Source organism: Neomonachus schauinslandi, chromosome 12, assembly GCF_002201575.2.
Source record: "Neomonachus schauinslandi chromosome 12, ASM220157v2, whole genome shotgun sequence".
NCBI classification, from domain to species: domain Eukaryota; kingdom Metazoa; phylum Chordata; class Mammalia; order Carnivora; family Phocidae; genus Neomonachus; species Neomonachus schauinslandi.
Window position 1 is genome coordinate 98,660,814 of NC_058414.1, and position 15,878 is coordinate 98,676,691.

The window sequence follows — 15,878 nt, forward strand, 5'->3', positions numbered from 1 at the left end:
CCAACTGTGACTATTAGGGATTATTATTAGGAAAAGAAGAAAAAGTCCAGAAAACAAAAAGTGTGAACCCTAAACGTGCTCTTGGCTACGAAGTTCTCTAGCTAAAGCTCTGCGCATGAAGTGGACAGAAAGTGAATCTTCTGTGTATTTACTGCCATCTGCTGCTGCCGAGCATCAGAAAGGCATTTTGCAGATCATAGACAGGAGGACGATTTAAAAAAAAAAAAAAATCAAAGCTTATTTTGCTGACATTAAATTTTTTTTCTTTATTGCTAGACATTTGGCACAAGTATGTTCATTATTTTTTTTTTCTGTGAGCTCTGAGTGTCCTAAGATATTTGTGAAGGACAAGAGACCTCCACTTGGTCATTTCTTTCTATTTCCCATCATGCAACTACATTCATTTTGAATACCAGTTTGTGTTAAACTGTCCAAAATTCAAGGAAAATAACCAGGAAATAGACTGTTTCTTGTCACAACAAACCGTATGGTTCGTGTGACATTAAACCTTTTTAAAAATTATTAAAACATGTCATCCTAAGTGATTTGGAGTAGCTCCTTATGAGATTTATATAACGAAAGTGAAAGCACTTTCCTCGGCTGGTCCGATGGTAGTGGGTTATCAGAACTTATTAACATTAGTGTCACTAAAGTTGGTATACAACCCCCCACTGCTAAATTTGACTGGCTTTTTACCGTTTGATTTGGTATCCAATTACAAAGAGAACTCTGCAAACTATTGACTTTGGGGGGAAACATTCTTAAATGAATGCAGTTGGAACAATCAGGAACAATACCATTCTTTTTCTAAATTTAATTATGACGGTATGTTATCTCCCTCTCTCTCTCTCTTTTTCTTACCAGAAATGGTCTTTTGTAGGTTTGATTTTTCCATTTGTGCTTAGCCTAAATGCCAGACAGTTTCCTATGGCTTCGGGGATGGAGGCGCACCTGCCCTGTCGTAGCCTTCTGGGATGGAGTGGAGGGGTCTCAGGTGGCTGCCATTGGGATGGGGGTGGGGGGGGTAGGGAGGGCTGTCCCTGGTGCCTGTTTGCTTGGGAGGGAGGAGCGGTTTTCAGGGGACCAGGGACAACCCCCCCTAGTTGTCTCTTTTGAGGATCAAGGCTCTCCTTGCTGTCCTGGTGACCTATTATTTAAGCTGCAAATACTTGTCAATTATCTGTCTCTGTGAGCATCTCTCAGTAGCTCAGGCTGACCCACTTTGTTTAGAGGAGTTTAGGGATGAGAGCTAAGGTGCAGGGCAAAGAGGGAGACATCCACAAGTTTTTCCTCTACCCTGTTCTATTATATTTCCTTTAGTTTAAAATAGTAATGATGATAAAAAATAATAATAAAACCAGCATAATCTTTCCTTCCTAGAGAATAAGGCTGGCCATTGGAGCAAAGTGGAGAAGGTAACAAGGGTAATGTCATTCCCAAAACTTCTTGATTATGGAGGAAATTATATATAGATCTTTTTCTTTTTCTTTTTTCTGCAGTGGGGAAAAAGAGCAATGGTTGGTGGCTGAGTGACTGAAATACAAATAATCCCAATTCCTGGATATACCATGTTAGATGATCTCTAGTCCAAACCTCATCATCATTTCCACTGGTCACAGGAAATGAAGAACTAAAGCAAATATCTGGATAATTGAGGCAGCCTCCCCATTGCTCCCCACTTTTATAACTTAATAGTGTTTTGCCTTTTGTATCTGAATAGTGTTTCCTCAGTTGCCTGAATCGTGAGATCGTAGCAGCCTCACTGTGTCTCCTCTGCATGGTCCCTTGAGGACTAATAATTGGATTGGTCCGGATATCATATGTCTTGCTCTCCAGGGGCCAGAATGGAAACTGATCCCTTGGAGAGACTCATTGCTCCCTGGGGCCCACTTCTCTGATCCCCCACTCCATCTCTGAAGCCCTAGCCACTGCCTTTGGCAAAAAACACCCTTCCCTCCCTCCAGGCAGAGTCCCCGGTGGGGTCTTTCTCCTGCCACCTATGGCCTCAGTTTCTCATTCTCCATCCACTTTTCTGGCTCCCCAGCTGGAGAGTGAGTGTTTCCCAACTTCTTTTCCCCAGGCGTTCCTTGCACCTAGCACCCAAACTCCCACTTCCCAAGTACTCAATAAGCATTTCTGGAATGAATGAACAATTGAGTGAATAACTATTTCATAAAATTCACTGAGTGTAATATGCAAAATTTTCAATGCCTTGGTCCAATAGTTTATTCCTAATGAATGGGCTAAGTCAGTGGGCCCCTGTGGGAGCTGCTGCAGGTGGTGAAGGGAATTGGCAAATGATGGGATTAAGGGGATGGGGAGGCAAGAAGGACAGAATGGAGATGGACATGGCTGAAGATGGCTCTCTTAGAACACGCTGGTCATGCTTGGGCTCTCCGCTGGCTTGGGGCCATGGTGGTCGGATGTATGCTGATAAGGCCCTCCTGACCCCACTCCACTCAGAAGCAGCTCAGAAGCACCTTCATTTCTTACCAACTTCTTTTTTTTTTTTTTTAAAGATTTTATTCATTTATTTGAGAGAGAATGAGATAGAGAGAGCAGGAGAGGGGGGAGGGTCAGAGGGAGAAGCAGACTCCCCGCTGAGCAGGGAGCCCGATGCGGGACTCGATCCCGGGACTCCAGGATCATGACCTGAGCTGAAGGCAGTCGCTTAACCAACTGAGCCACCCAGGCGCCCTTTTTTTTTTTTTTTTTTAAGATTTTATTTATCTATTTGTCAGAGAGAGAGAGAGCACAAGCAGGGGGAGAAGCAGGCTCCCCATTAAGCAAGGATCCTGATGCAGGACTTAATCCCAGGACCCTTGGATCATGACCTGAGCCAAAGGCAGATGATTGACTGAGCCACCCAGGCGTCCTACTTCTTCCCAACTTCTGAAAGTGGAAGGCAGGCCCTGATGCTGTTTCCTATCAGCCTAGGGCCTCCATCAGCAGTCATTCGCAGAAATCCAGCAGGTCCCTGTTTTTGTTGAAAGCTGCACCTTTCCATAGAAGGGTTAATTTGGCAGCCCTGTGTCTCCCAGCTCTCATGTTTATGTACAAGCCTCCCTGCGCTTTATCTCCAGAGTAAAACTGCTCACAAGTAGAAAGCGTGTGTGTGTGTTAGTTTCAGCACTGCCAGTCCCTGGAGGCTCCAGTAAGCTTCTCAGTGAAGCTCTCATCAGCATGGTTTCAGAATCAGTTCTTTTTCCTTCTTCACTTTCATCTCTGCAGAATGGAAGTGTGAGCTTCCTAATGCACCAAGGAGTTAACAACAGAGGTTGCACAGGGAAAGGGTTAAAATCGGCTACAGAAATTTGGATTCTTTGGTGGCAGCCGACCTTCTTGGCGGCAGTATCTCCCTGCTGCTGGTGATGGATACTTCTGAAGAAAGTCTGGGTGCGTTTCTGAGCGTTGTGCCTCATGTAGTACCCTTATCAGCCCCAGGGGCCAGAGGACACCCCCAGCTGCTTGATCATCATGGTCACCACTGTGGCTTGGAAAACAGGTCCTGAGACAGCAGCTTGAAGAACATTTGATTGTGTTTGTGGAGCAGCCACCAGCCCCCGCACCCCCCTGCCACAGCAGACAGCCTCAGAGAAGGTGGCACACTTCCTGGTATGGTATGATGGTACTAGGGTGGGCATAAGGACTTTGTCCCCCCAAATCAGGGTTGGTTGTGTGTTTTGATCTGCCTGGTGGATCACTTAGAGACCTGCACACATCTGGCCATGTTTCAATTGCTCAGGCTGAAGCAGCTTCTGTCAAAAGAATTTAAAGAGATAAAACAGCCTTTTTTTCTTTCTTTCTTTCTTTTTAAGATTTATTTGTTTATTTGAGAGAGAGAGAGAGAGAGAGCATGCATGCATGAGTAGGGGCAGGGGCAGAGGGAGAGAGGGAGAGAATCTTCAAGTAGACTCCCTGTTGAGTGCAGAGCCAATCACAGGGCTCGATCCCATGACTCATGAGATCATGACCTGAGTGGACACCAAGAGTCAGACATTCAACCAACTGAGCCACCCAGGTACCCCTTTCTTTTCTTACTGGATTCAGATGTTCGGATCACAGGCTGACTGTGGAGATGATGGAACAGAGAAGTCAGTGACCACACATAACAAGGAATAGAGTCTTAGCCAAAGCCATTTGGAAAAGCCACCACACAAACAAATGACTATCAACCTTAAAAAGCACCAACATCAGGGGCACCTGGGTGGCTCTGTCAGTTAAGCATCTGCCTTCAGCTCAGGTCATGATCTCGGGGTCCTAGGATCAAGCCCCGCGTTGGGCTCCCTGCTCAGCAGGGAGTCTGCTTCTCTCTCTCCTTCTTCCCCACCAACCCCCCCCAATCGTGCTCTCTCTGTCTCTCAAATAAATAAATATAATCTTAAAAAAAAAAAAAGCACCAACATCAATCCCCAGGGAGGGAGAAAAATGTGATTTCCAGAGTTATCACATTACAGTATTCAAACTGTCCAGTTTTCAACCAAACATTAGGAAGCATACAAAGAAACAGGATGGCTTATTCACAGGAAAGAAAGAAACGGTCAGAAACTATCCCTGATGGGGGCGCCTGGGTGGCTCAGATGGTTAAGCGTCTGCCTTCGGCTCAGGTCATGATCCCAGGGTCCTGGGATCAAGTCCCACATCGGGCTCCCGGCTCAGCGGGGAGCCTGCTTCTCCCTCTGACCCTCTCCCCTCTCATGCTGTTTCTCTCTCGCTCACTCTCTAAAAAATAAATAAAATCTTTAAAAAAAAAAAAGAAAGAAACTATCCCTGATGAAGCCCAGATGTTAGACTTATAAGACAAAGACTTTAAATGACCTGTGTTAAATATGCTCCAAGAGCCAAAAGGAGCCATGGACAAAGAACTCAAGGAAATCATGAGACTGAAGTATGAATTAGTAGGGAATCTTCATAGAGAAATAGGAATTATTTTTATAAAGAACCAAATAGAAATTCTGGAGCTGGAAAGTACAACAGCTGAAATGAAAAGTTCACTAGAGGGGGGTCAACATCCCAGAAGAACACCCTGGACCCAGTAAGTAATTGCTCCCCATTCCAACTGTATGCTGCTTACAAGACACTCACTGTAGATCCAAAGACACAGGGGCGCCTAGCTGGCTCAGCCAGTAGAGCACATGACCCTTGATCTCAGGGTCGTGAGTTCGAGCCCATTGTTGTGTATAGAGATTACTTAAAAAGTAAAATCTTAAAAAAAGCAAAGACACAAATAGGTAGAAAGTAAAAGGATAGAAAAGTTATTCCACGCAAAGAATAACCAAAGGAGCTGGGGAGGCTAGGTTAATATCAGACAAAATAGATTTTAACTAAAAAATTGTTACAAGAGACAAAGACTTTATGTAATGATAAGAGGACCAATTTACCAAGAAGGTATAACAGAAAGATATACACACCAAACCAGAGGCCCAAAATATATGAGGCAACACTGATAACCAAAGGAAAAAATTGATAGTTATACAATAATAGTTGGAGACTTTGATATCCTACTTTCAATAGTAGATAAAGCATCTAGACAGAAGATCAATATGGGAATAGAGGATTTGAACAACACCATGGACCCATGGGGCCTAACAGACACACAAAGCACTCCACCCAACTACAGCAGAATACACATTCTACTCATGCGTACATGGAGCATTTGCCGGGATAGACCTTCTAATGTTATGTTTTCAGGTCATAAAACAATTCTCTTTAAATGGTTGAATCATATGATGTATCTTCTCTGACTACAATAAAATGAAACTAGAAATCATTAATGGGAGAAAAACAAAAATTCACAAATAATTGAAATCAAACAACTCTTAAACAACCAGCAGGTTAAAGAAGAAATCACCAGGGAAGCTAGAAAATACTTAGAAACAAATGGAAATGAAAACACAGCATACCAAAATGTACATAATGCAGTGAAAGCAGGGATCAGGAGTAATATATGGATATAAATGCTCACATTTATTTTATAAGTAAGCTCTACACCCAAGGTGGGGCTTGAACTCAACTCTGAGATCAAGAGTTGCACGCTTCACCAACTGAGCCAGCCAGGCACCCCTAAATGCTTACATTTGAAATAAACAAACAAGGGGCGCCTGACTGGCTCAGTTGGTGGAGCGTGCAATTCTTGATCTTGGGGTTTTGAGTTGGTCCCCACAGTGGGCCTAGAGCATACTTTAAAAAATAAATTAAATTTAAACAAATAGAGATTTGGGGAGAATGGCGGCCTGGAGAGGGCAGGGAAGCTGCGTGCCCTTTCTCCAGACCTCACCCTACCTCACTCCTCCACCTGGCTGTTCCCGAGTTACATCCTTTTTTTTTTTTTTTTAAAGATTTTATTTATTTATTTGACAGAGAAAGACACAGCGAGAGAGGGAACACAAACGGGGAGTGGGAGAGGGAGAAGCAGACTCCCCGCCGAGCAGGGAGCCCGATGTGGGACTCGATCCCAGGACTCCAGGATCATGACCTGAGCCGAAGGCAGTCGCTTAACCAACTGAGCCACCCAGGCGCCCATAATTCCTTTTTTTAAAAAATGTTTTATTTATTTATTCATGAGAGTCAGAGAGAGAGAGAGAGAGAGGCAGAGGCAGAGGGAGAAGCAGGCTCCCCGCCTAGCAGGGAGCCCGATGCGGGACTCGATCCCGGGACTCCAGGATCATGACCTGAGCTGAAGGCAGTCGCTTAACCAACTGAGCCACCCAGGCGCCCGAGTTACATCCTTTTATAATCAACCACTGATCTGGTTCCATAGGACGGAGAGTGCAGTAAGAAGAAAATGATGGCCATGATGACAGTGATCAAGTTGGTGAATGCTGGACTGGAAGTGAGAGCTGATTACATGTCTTTCATTGCTATACCTTTGCTTCATCCTGGGATCAGAGTACAACGGTCTAATGGAATTCATCAGTTCAAGTGTCAGGAGTGGTGCTTTGTGTTGTCTAAGCCACCCCTGGGACCATTGGCTGAGACCTTGATGACCAAACAAAAGGTGCAAAAGACAGCCAAGCAGGTAGAAATGTCCCTGCAAACATGTGCAGCCAGAAGATCCTTTGAAACCTCGATCACCTGTTCAAGAAAGAACAAGAGAGAAACAAGACCAACAATATTTGTTACTGATGAAGAGAGTGAATCAAAATAAGAGACCACAGCTTCAGCTGAAGCAGAATGAAGTGACTCAGGAGAACTCTGCTGATCCAAGTAACACACTGTATATACAGAGGCCTCGAGACCTGTAACTCTGTAGTTTCCAGAGAAGTCTGTGGAGAAATGGCCAACCATGTAGAGAGCAAATGTTATACCAATGGAGTACACAGATTGCAATGATTAAAGTCAACAAGATATAGGGGCGCCTGGGTGCCTCAGTTGTTAAGCGTCTGCCTTCGGCTCAGGTCATGATCCCAGGGTCCTGGGATTGAGCCCCACATTGGGCTCCCTGCTCGGTGGGAAGCCTGCTTCTCCCTCTCCCACCCCCCCTGCTTGTGTTCCCTCTCTCACTGTGTCTCTCTGTCAAGTAAATAAAATCTTTAAAATAATGAAATAAAATCAACAAGATATAAAAAAAATTAAAACAAATAAAACAAAAACAAAGAAATAACCTGGCTTTACATCTTAAGGAACTAGAAAAGGAAGAACAAACTAACCCAAAGCCAACAAAGGAGGGAAATAATAAAGATTATAGCAGAAATAAAATTGAAAAGCAACAAGGCAAATAGAAACAACAGGCAAAAAGCTGGTGCTTTGAAAATCAATAAAATTGGCACACTGCTTTGAAAATCAATAAAATTGGCACACCTTTAGCTAGACTGACTAAGAAAAAATCAGACATAGACACAGCGGTATTATTACTGACCTGCCAGAAATAAAAAAGATTATCAGAGAATACTATCAGCAACTGTATACCAACAAATTAGATAACCTAGATGAAATGGACAGATTTTGAGAAACATACAAATTACCTAAACTGACTCAAGAAGAAATTAAAAATCACAACAGACTAAAGAAGACATCCAGATGGCCAACAGACACATGAAAAAATGCTCAACATCACTCATCATCAGGGAAATGCAAATCGAAAGCACAGTGAGGTATCAGCTCACACCTGTCAGATGAGCTCTTAACAAAAAGACAAAAGACAACAAGTGTTGGTGAGAATGTGGAGAAAAGGGACGTCGGTGAGAATGCAAACTGGTGCAGCCACTGTGGAAAACAGTATAAAGGGTCCTCAAAAAATTAAAAGTAGAACTACTGTATGATCCAGCAATCCCACTTCCAGGTACTTATCTGAAGAAAATGGAACATCTGTACCCCCATGTTCATTGCAGCATGATTTACAATAGCTAAGATATGAAAGCAACCTAAGTGTCCATCAATGGATGAATGTTCATCAAAGGATGCATGTCCATTCATCAGTGGATGAATGAATGAACATCAACATGTTCTTTATGTGTATAGTATATATAAAAGGGAACATTATTCAGCCATTAAAATTCAACCATTTCAACCATTAAAAAATGAAGTACAGGGGCGCCTGTGCGGCTCAGTTGGTTAAGTGTCTACCTTCGGCTCAGGTCATGGTCTCAGGGTCCTGAGATCAAGTCCTGCATCAGGCTCCCTGCTCAGTGGAGAGCCTGCTTCTCCCTCTCCCTCTGTCGCTCTCCCTGCTCCTTCTGCCTCTTACTCACTCTCTCTCTCTCAAATAAATAAATAAAATCTTAAAAAAAAATAAAATAAAATCCTGCCATTTGCAAGAACATGGATGAAGCTTGAGGGCATTTTACTAAATGAAATAAGTCAGACAGAAAAGATAAATACTGTATGATTTCACTTATATCTGGAATCTAAAAAGAAACAACAAAACGAAACAAACAAAAACCATGAGCTCATGGATATTGAGTTGCTGGAGGCAGGGAGCAGCAGGGGAGGGGGGCAAAAAAGTCTAAAGATGGTCAAAAATTACCCATTTTCAGTTATAAAATGAATAAGTCATGAGGATGTAATGTGCAGAATGATGACTATAGTTAGTAATACTGTATTGCATGGGTGCCTGGGTGGCTCAATTGTTAAGCGTCTGCCTTCGGCTCAGGTCATGATCCCAGGGTCCTGGGATCGAGCCCCTCATCGGGCTCCTTGCTCAGTGGGCAGCCTGCTTCTCCCTCTCCCACTCCCCCTGCTTGTGTTCCCTTTCTCGCTGTGTCTCTCTCTGTCAAATAAATAAATAAAATCTTAAAAAAAATAATAATACTGTACTGCATATTTGAAATTAATTAGAGGATTGAATCTTGAAAGTTCTCATCACAAGAAAAAACTTTTTTAAAACTATATATAATGACGGATGTTTCCTGGACTTATTGTGTTGACCATTTTGTAATATATACAAATATCGAATAATTATGTTGTACACCTGAGACTAATATAATGTTATCTCAATTATATCTAAATAATAAATAAATAAATAAATTGCAACATACCTCTAACAAGTTAAGAAATTGAATCAGTCCTTTAAAAAGACTCTCAAGAAAAGGGCGCCTGGGTGGCTCAGTCAGTTAAGTGTCTGAGTTTCAGCTCAGGTTGTGATCTCAGGGTCATAGGGTCAGGCCCCTTGTTGGGCTCTGTGCCCACCGTGGAGTCTGCTTGGGATTCTCTCTCTCCTCTCCCTCTGCTCACTCGCTCTCTCTCTCAAATAAATAAATAAATAAAATCTTTAAAATAAATAAATAAATAAAAGACTCCCAACAAAGAAAACCCAGGACCAGATGGCTTTATTGGTAAATTTTTTTTTTTAAGACTTTATTTATTTTTCAACAGAGAGAGAGAGACAGCAAGAGAGGGAACACAAGCAGGGGGAGTGGGAGAGGGAGAAGCAGGCTTCCCGCTGAGTAGGGAGCCAGATGTGGGACTCGATCCCAGGACCCTGGGATCATGACCTGAGCGGAAGGCAGACGCTTAACGACTGAGCCACCCAGGTGCCCTATCGGTAAATTTTACCAAACATTTAAAGAAGAATTAATATCAATCCTACTCAAACTCTTCCAAAAAATAGAATGAGAGGGAACACTATCTAACTCATTCTATGAGGTCAGCATTACCCTGATACCAAAGCCAAACAAAGATACCACAAGGAAATAAAACTATCAACTAATATCAATTATGAATATAGACCCAAAAATCCTCAATAAAATAATGGCAAACTAAATCCAACAGCCTATCAAGAAGATTACATCCATGGCCAAGAGGCATTTGTCTCAGGAACGCAAGGGTGGTTCAACACAAGAAAATGAGTCAATGTAATAAACTACATTCATAGAACAAAGAGGAACAATCCACACAATCATCTCAATAGATGCAAAATAAATAAATAAATAAAAGCATTTGACAAAATGCAACACCCTTTCATGATAAAAACACTCAGCAAACTAGGACTAGAACTTCCTTAACATGATAAAAGGACATTTATGAAAATCCACAACTAACATCGTGATCAATGGTGAAAAATGAAAGCTTTACTCTTTACTCTTTACTCTTCAGATCAGGAACAAAACAAGGATGCCCATTTTCACTACTGTTTCTCAACACTACTAGAAGTCTTAGTTAAAGAAATTAGTCAAGGGCGCCTGGGTGGCTCAGTTGGTTAAGCGACTGCCTTCCGCTCAGGTCATGGTCCTGGAGTCCCTGGATCGAGTCCCGCATCGGGCTCCCTGCTCGGCGGGCAGTCTGCTTCTCCCTCTGACCCTTCCCCCTCTCATGTGCTCTCTCTCATTCTCTCTCTCTCAAATAAATAAATAAAATCTTTAAAAAAAAAAAAAAAGAAATTAGTCAAGAAAATTTCCAGGTGGGGTGCCTGGGTGGCTCAGTTGGTTAAGCGTCTGCCTTTGGCTCAGGTCATGATCCCAGGGTCCTGAGATCAAGCCCCGCATCGGGCTCCCTGCTCCGCGGGAAGCCTGCTTCTCCCTCTCCCACTCCCCCTGCTTGTGTTCCCTCTCTCGCTGTGTCTCTCTCTGTCAAATAAATAAATAAAAATCTTAAAAAAAAAAAAAAGAAAGAAAGAAAGAAAAAGAAAATTTCCATGTCTCGGCTATTGTGAATAAAAGATATGTTTTCTCCAAACAAAGCAGAGGACAGAGGCATAAGATTCCACACAGTTCATTACAACCACAGCCCAGTTCTGTTGCCCTCAGTTGACCCTCACATTTTTCCATCATATTATAAGACGGTTCCATAGTTTTTACTAATTGAGGGCTGAATTCTAAAGTGGATAACTTTATTCTTATCTCCATCCTTCTGAGAGTTTAGAAGATACCTCACTGTTAGCCCTATGTACCTCTGATATCCATAGTTCAAGAATTCAAGATGAGGGCGTCTGGGTGGCTCAGTTGGTTAAGCGACTGCCTTTGGCTCAGGTCATGATCCTGGAGTCCCGGGATCGAGTCCCGCATCGGGCTCCCTGCTCGGCAGGGAGTCTGCTTCTCCCTCTGACCCTCCCCCCTCTCATGCTCTCTCTCTCTCATTCTCTCTCTCTCAAATAAATAAATAAAATCTTAAAAAAAAAGAATTCAAGATGAAAGATGGAAGATGTTAATGTCACCAGCATGGTGAATAGTTCGCTTTATTAGGGAGGCCTGTTTCCCAGTCAGGACCCAACAGAAAGTGGGCTTTTTATTTTTTGCCTTGGGTTGAAACTCTGAGTTCCTTGGTTTCTCAACTGCAAGGGATAAATCACTTTACAAGGGAATACCTAAATATTGGTCAACTTTGAGGGGGCCCGTTTGTTTGTTTTAAATAAAAAGATGAACTTTTGATTGTAGATTTACAGAATTATTGAGAAGATAATACAAAGAGTTTCCATATACCCTGCACCCAGTTTCCTCTATTATTAGCATCTTATGTTAGGAGGGTACATTGGTCACAATTAGTAAACCAATTGTTGGTACTTTATTATTAATTAAGGTCCATACTTTATTCAGATTTTCTGTTTTCCCCTAACATCCTTTTTCTGTCCCAGGATCCCACCCAGGATACTACATTACATTTAGAAGTCAAATCTCCTTAGGCTTCTCTTGGCCATAACAGTTTCTCTGGGTTTTCATGTTTTTGATGACTTTGACAGCTTTGAGGATTGCTGATCAGGTATTTTGTAGAACGTCCCTTTGTTTTGATTCCTCTGATGTTTTTCTCGCGATTAGTACCATTTGTACCATTCCCGTCGTATTGTATCAAGGTTACCTACTAGCAATATGACTCATCACTGTGGACTTAACCTTGATCACTTGGTTGAGGACTTGCCAGTTTTCTCCCCTGGAAAAGTGCTCCTTTTGCTCTCCCTTCCCATACTGTCCTCTTTGGTGGAAAGTTGAGCGGGCCAGTGTCTCCATGCTATGAACATTTTAATCTTTGCATTCCTCTGGTGGCCTGCCTTCCCTTGATCAGAACAACACCCACGTCAGTGCACATGAGCACACACACACTTCCTGAGTTGCCACAGACACCTTTTCCAGAGCGCTTTTTCCCTTCCTTGTGCATCGCTTGCTCTCGATACAGTGAGTCTGCACTGTACTTTGAATAAATATTCTCATGAAGCAAGAATTGGGCACGTGGGTGTCACGAGGCAGCAGGAGACAGTTTCTGTGACCCGCGGTGAAGAGGCTGTGAGTGGTGGAGAAGGCTTGTTTGTTTGTTTAAGGCTGTCGGCGGTGACACGTGGGGCAGCTAATCACCACATCACTCATCGACAGCATAATTATCGTCCCTGTTAAAACATCCGTGCCTGCTAGCAAGTATCATTAAGTTTAAATTGGATCCCTGAGCAATGTTTTAATTACAATATTTGAATTTTTAAAACGAACTCATAGAAAGATTAATTGCCTATGGTAATTAGTGATTTCCTCCTATTGGACAGAAATATGCAATGTATTTTTGAAGTAAGTGATGATTTCATCCTTGCAGCACTAGGGTGGGCTTATGTGTATGATTCATTAATTACATTTCACTTCTTATTAGAATATATTAATTCTAAATATTATATTTTATATATAACATATAATATGTATTATGTTACATATAATATCTCATATATGCATATTATATGTTTATTTATAAATATATGTTTGAATGTTTATATATTTATAGATAAGTATAATATGGAGAATAATATAGAATGTAATAGTCCATGTTACATCATATATATTCTATATTCTATTAAATGTTATATATAATCGATTATTAAATTCTATATTCTTATTAGAATATATATGCATGTTTATAAAACATCATCATGGTTGAAAATTTGACAGTGGGGAATGGCAAGATGCCATTTCTTTTTTTTTTAAGATTTTATTTATTTATTTGAGAGAGAGAGAGAGCACGAGTGGAGGGGAGGGGAGAGGCAGAGGCAGAGGGAGAAGCAGGCTCCCTGCTCAGCAGGGAGGCAGATGCTTAACCAACGGAGCCATTCAGGTGCCCCGGGAAGTCATGTTTTAATTAAAATAGAAAATGTACTCCTCGGTATTGACCCTATGCTTTTTAGGCTCCCATGGAGCAGACATGGACACGCTGGCCCTGGCAAACAGGGCAAGCTGGTTGAGAATGTCAACCTTCATCCCTACCCAAAGAGGCTTTGCCCACTGCCACTGTGTTTGGCCGGGCAGGCTGTGCACTGCACAACTCCAGAGAGCATCATTCATTCAGAGTCTATAGTATGGCCATCCTGAGAGTCTCCTAGAGTTGTACCATGTGGCTCTGGGTCTCCCATAAATTATGTATGTGGCAGAGAGGTTTTCTGCAGACTTACCTCATTTTTCTCTTTCTTTTTTTAATCCAATGTGCTCCTAGGATTTACTATTTAATGACTTACCCCTCTTGTATCTAATCCATTTGGATCTACCATCAACGCCTAGGAAGGGCAGTCTGGCCATTTACCATCATTGGATCCTTTGCTCTCTGTCACTCAACAAATAGGTACCAGCACTCCAGTCTATGCCTCTCAGTGGGCTTTCCTTCTCTTCTTTTGAAAGGCAGGCATGGAGAATCTTTTCTTTCCTGCAATCCCACGACCCACAGGGGTACAAAGTCTATCAAGATCTGCTGGAACAGAGAACCACTTAAAGTCATATTGGAAACTTGCATGTAGATATTCATGGCAGTGTTAGTCATAATATTCAAACTCACATGTCCATCCACTGATGAATGCATAAACAAAATGTAGTATATCCATACAGTAAAATGTTATCCTGCCACAAACAGGAATGGATTCCTGACACCTGCTACAACATGGCAGAACCTTGAAAACATGATGCTAAGTGAAAGAAGTCAGACACGAAAGGCCACATGTTGTATGATTCCATGTATCCAAATGTTCAGAACAGGGAAATCTAAAAAAAAAAATTTTTTTAAGATTTTATTTATTTGTCAAAGAGAGAGAGAGAGCACAAGCAGGGGGTGTGGCAGGCAGAGGGAGAAGCAGGTTCCCCACTAAGCAAGGAGCCTACGTGGGACTCAATCCCAGGACCTAATCCCAGGACCCTGGGATCATGACTTGAGCTGAAGGCAGATGCTTAACTGACTGAGCCACACAGGCGTCCCCAGAACAGGCAAATCTAGACAGACAATAGATTAGTGGTTGCCAGGCGTGGAGGTAGGAGGTTGGGGAGTGACTGCTCACGGATATGGGGTTTCTTTTCAGGGTAATGAAACTGTTCTAAAATTAGGCAGTGGTGGCACTCACACCAGCAGCTCACTCGGCATTTTTACCGTGCCTTTCACCCAAGACACTTTCCAGCACCCCACGTTGGATAATGATGATACCTTCCTGGGAAAACTCTAGGCTTCCAAGAAACTGCCATATAAGAACCCAGCTCACCTTGCTCAGCAACAGGAACCCTGGAGTCGGCTCAGCTCAACTCCCACAATCACCTCCACGCGGCGGGATATTTATTTTTTTGATCCTGAGATACCAAAGGATGACCTGGATTTCTGCTTAGCAGCCTTGTACAACCACCACATAGGGACATTCAAGAACAAAAGTGAAATACTCTTACACCAGGAGACCACCCAGGATACCCATGGAATCATCAAGATCCAATTCCCTGGAGAACTTTTACCCCTTCCTCCGCCACCTTCCATCATTTCCCGAGCTAACATCAGACACTGGATCAACCTGAAGAAGGAGTCTAGCCATAGCATCGAAGGATCCATAGTGTCCCCTCACACTGTAGCCACAAATGGAGGCTATTCGAGAAAGAATGATGGTGGCTTCTTCTCTACCTAATGTTGACAGGTCCCTGGACTAATTAATCATAGTGGAACATCCTGAGGCCCACCTCCATTAAATAGAACTGTGCTGGAAAAAAATAAAATAAGGGGCACCTGGGTGGCTCAGTCGTCAAGCGCCTGCCTTCGGATCAGGTCATGATCCCAGGGTTCTAGGATCGAGCCCCGCATCGGGCTCCCTGCTCGGCGGGAAGCCTGCTTCTCCCTCTCCCCCTCCCCCTGCTTGTGTTCCCTCTCTCACTGTGTCTCTCTCTGTCAAATAAATAAATAAAATCTTTAAAAAATAAATAAATAAAAAATAAAATAAAGTTAGATCGTGGTGACGGTTGCACAACTCTGTGAATATACTGAAAACCACTGACTTGTTCACTTTAAAAGGATGGATTTCATGGTGTATATGTCAATAAAGCTGTAGAAAAGTTTAAAAATCATATCAGAATGACAGAACTTTAGAGATGCATTTTAGGGGTCTCTAGACACATTCCTCCTCTTACATATGAGAAAAATAAGGTTCTAAGCAGTTGCTTGATTGTCCACCATCACAATAGTCTGTTAATTGCACCACTGTGATTCACTTGTTAGGGAGAAGGTGCTTTTGTGGGAGTACA

At 42.6% G+C, this 15,878-nt stretch overlaps 1 pseudogene; it reads left to right on the plus strand.

The window, feature by feature from the left end:
• The window catches only part of LOC123326389, a 51,698-nt pseudogene extending 36,430 nt beyond the window's left edge, over positions 1–15,268 (plus strand).
• Positions 15,269–15,878: the final 610 nt, after the last annotated feature.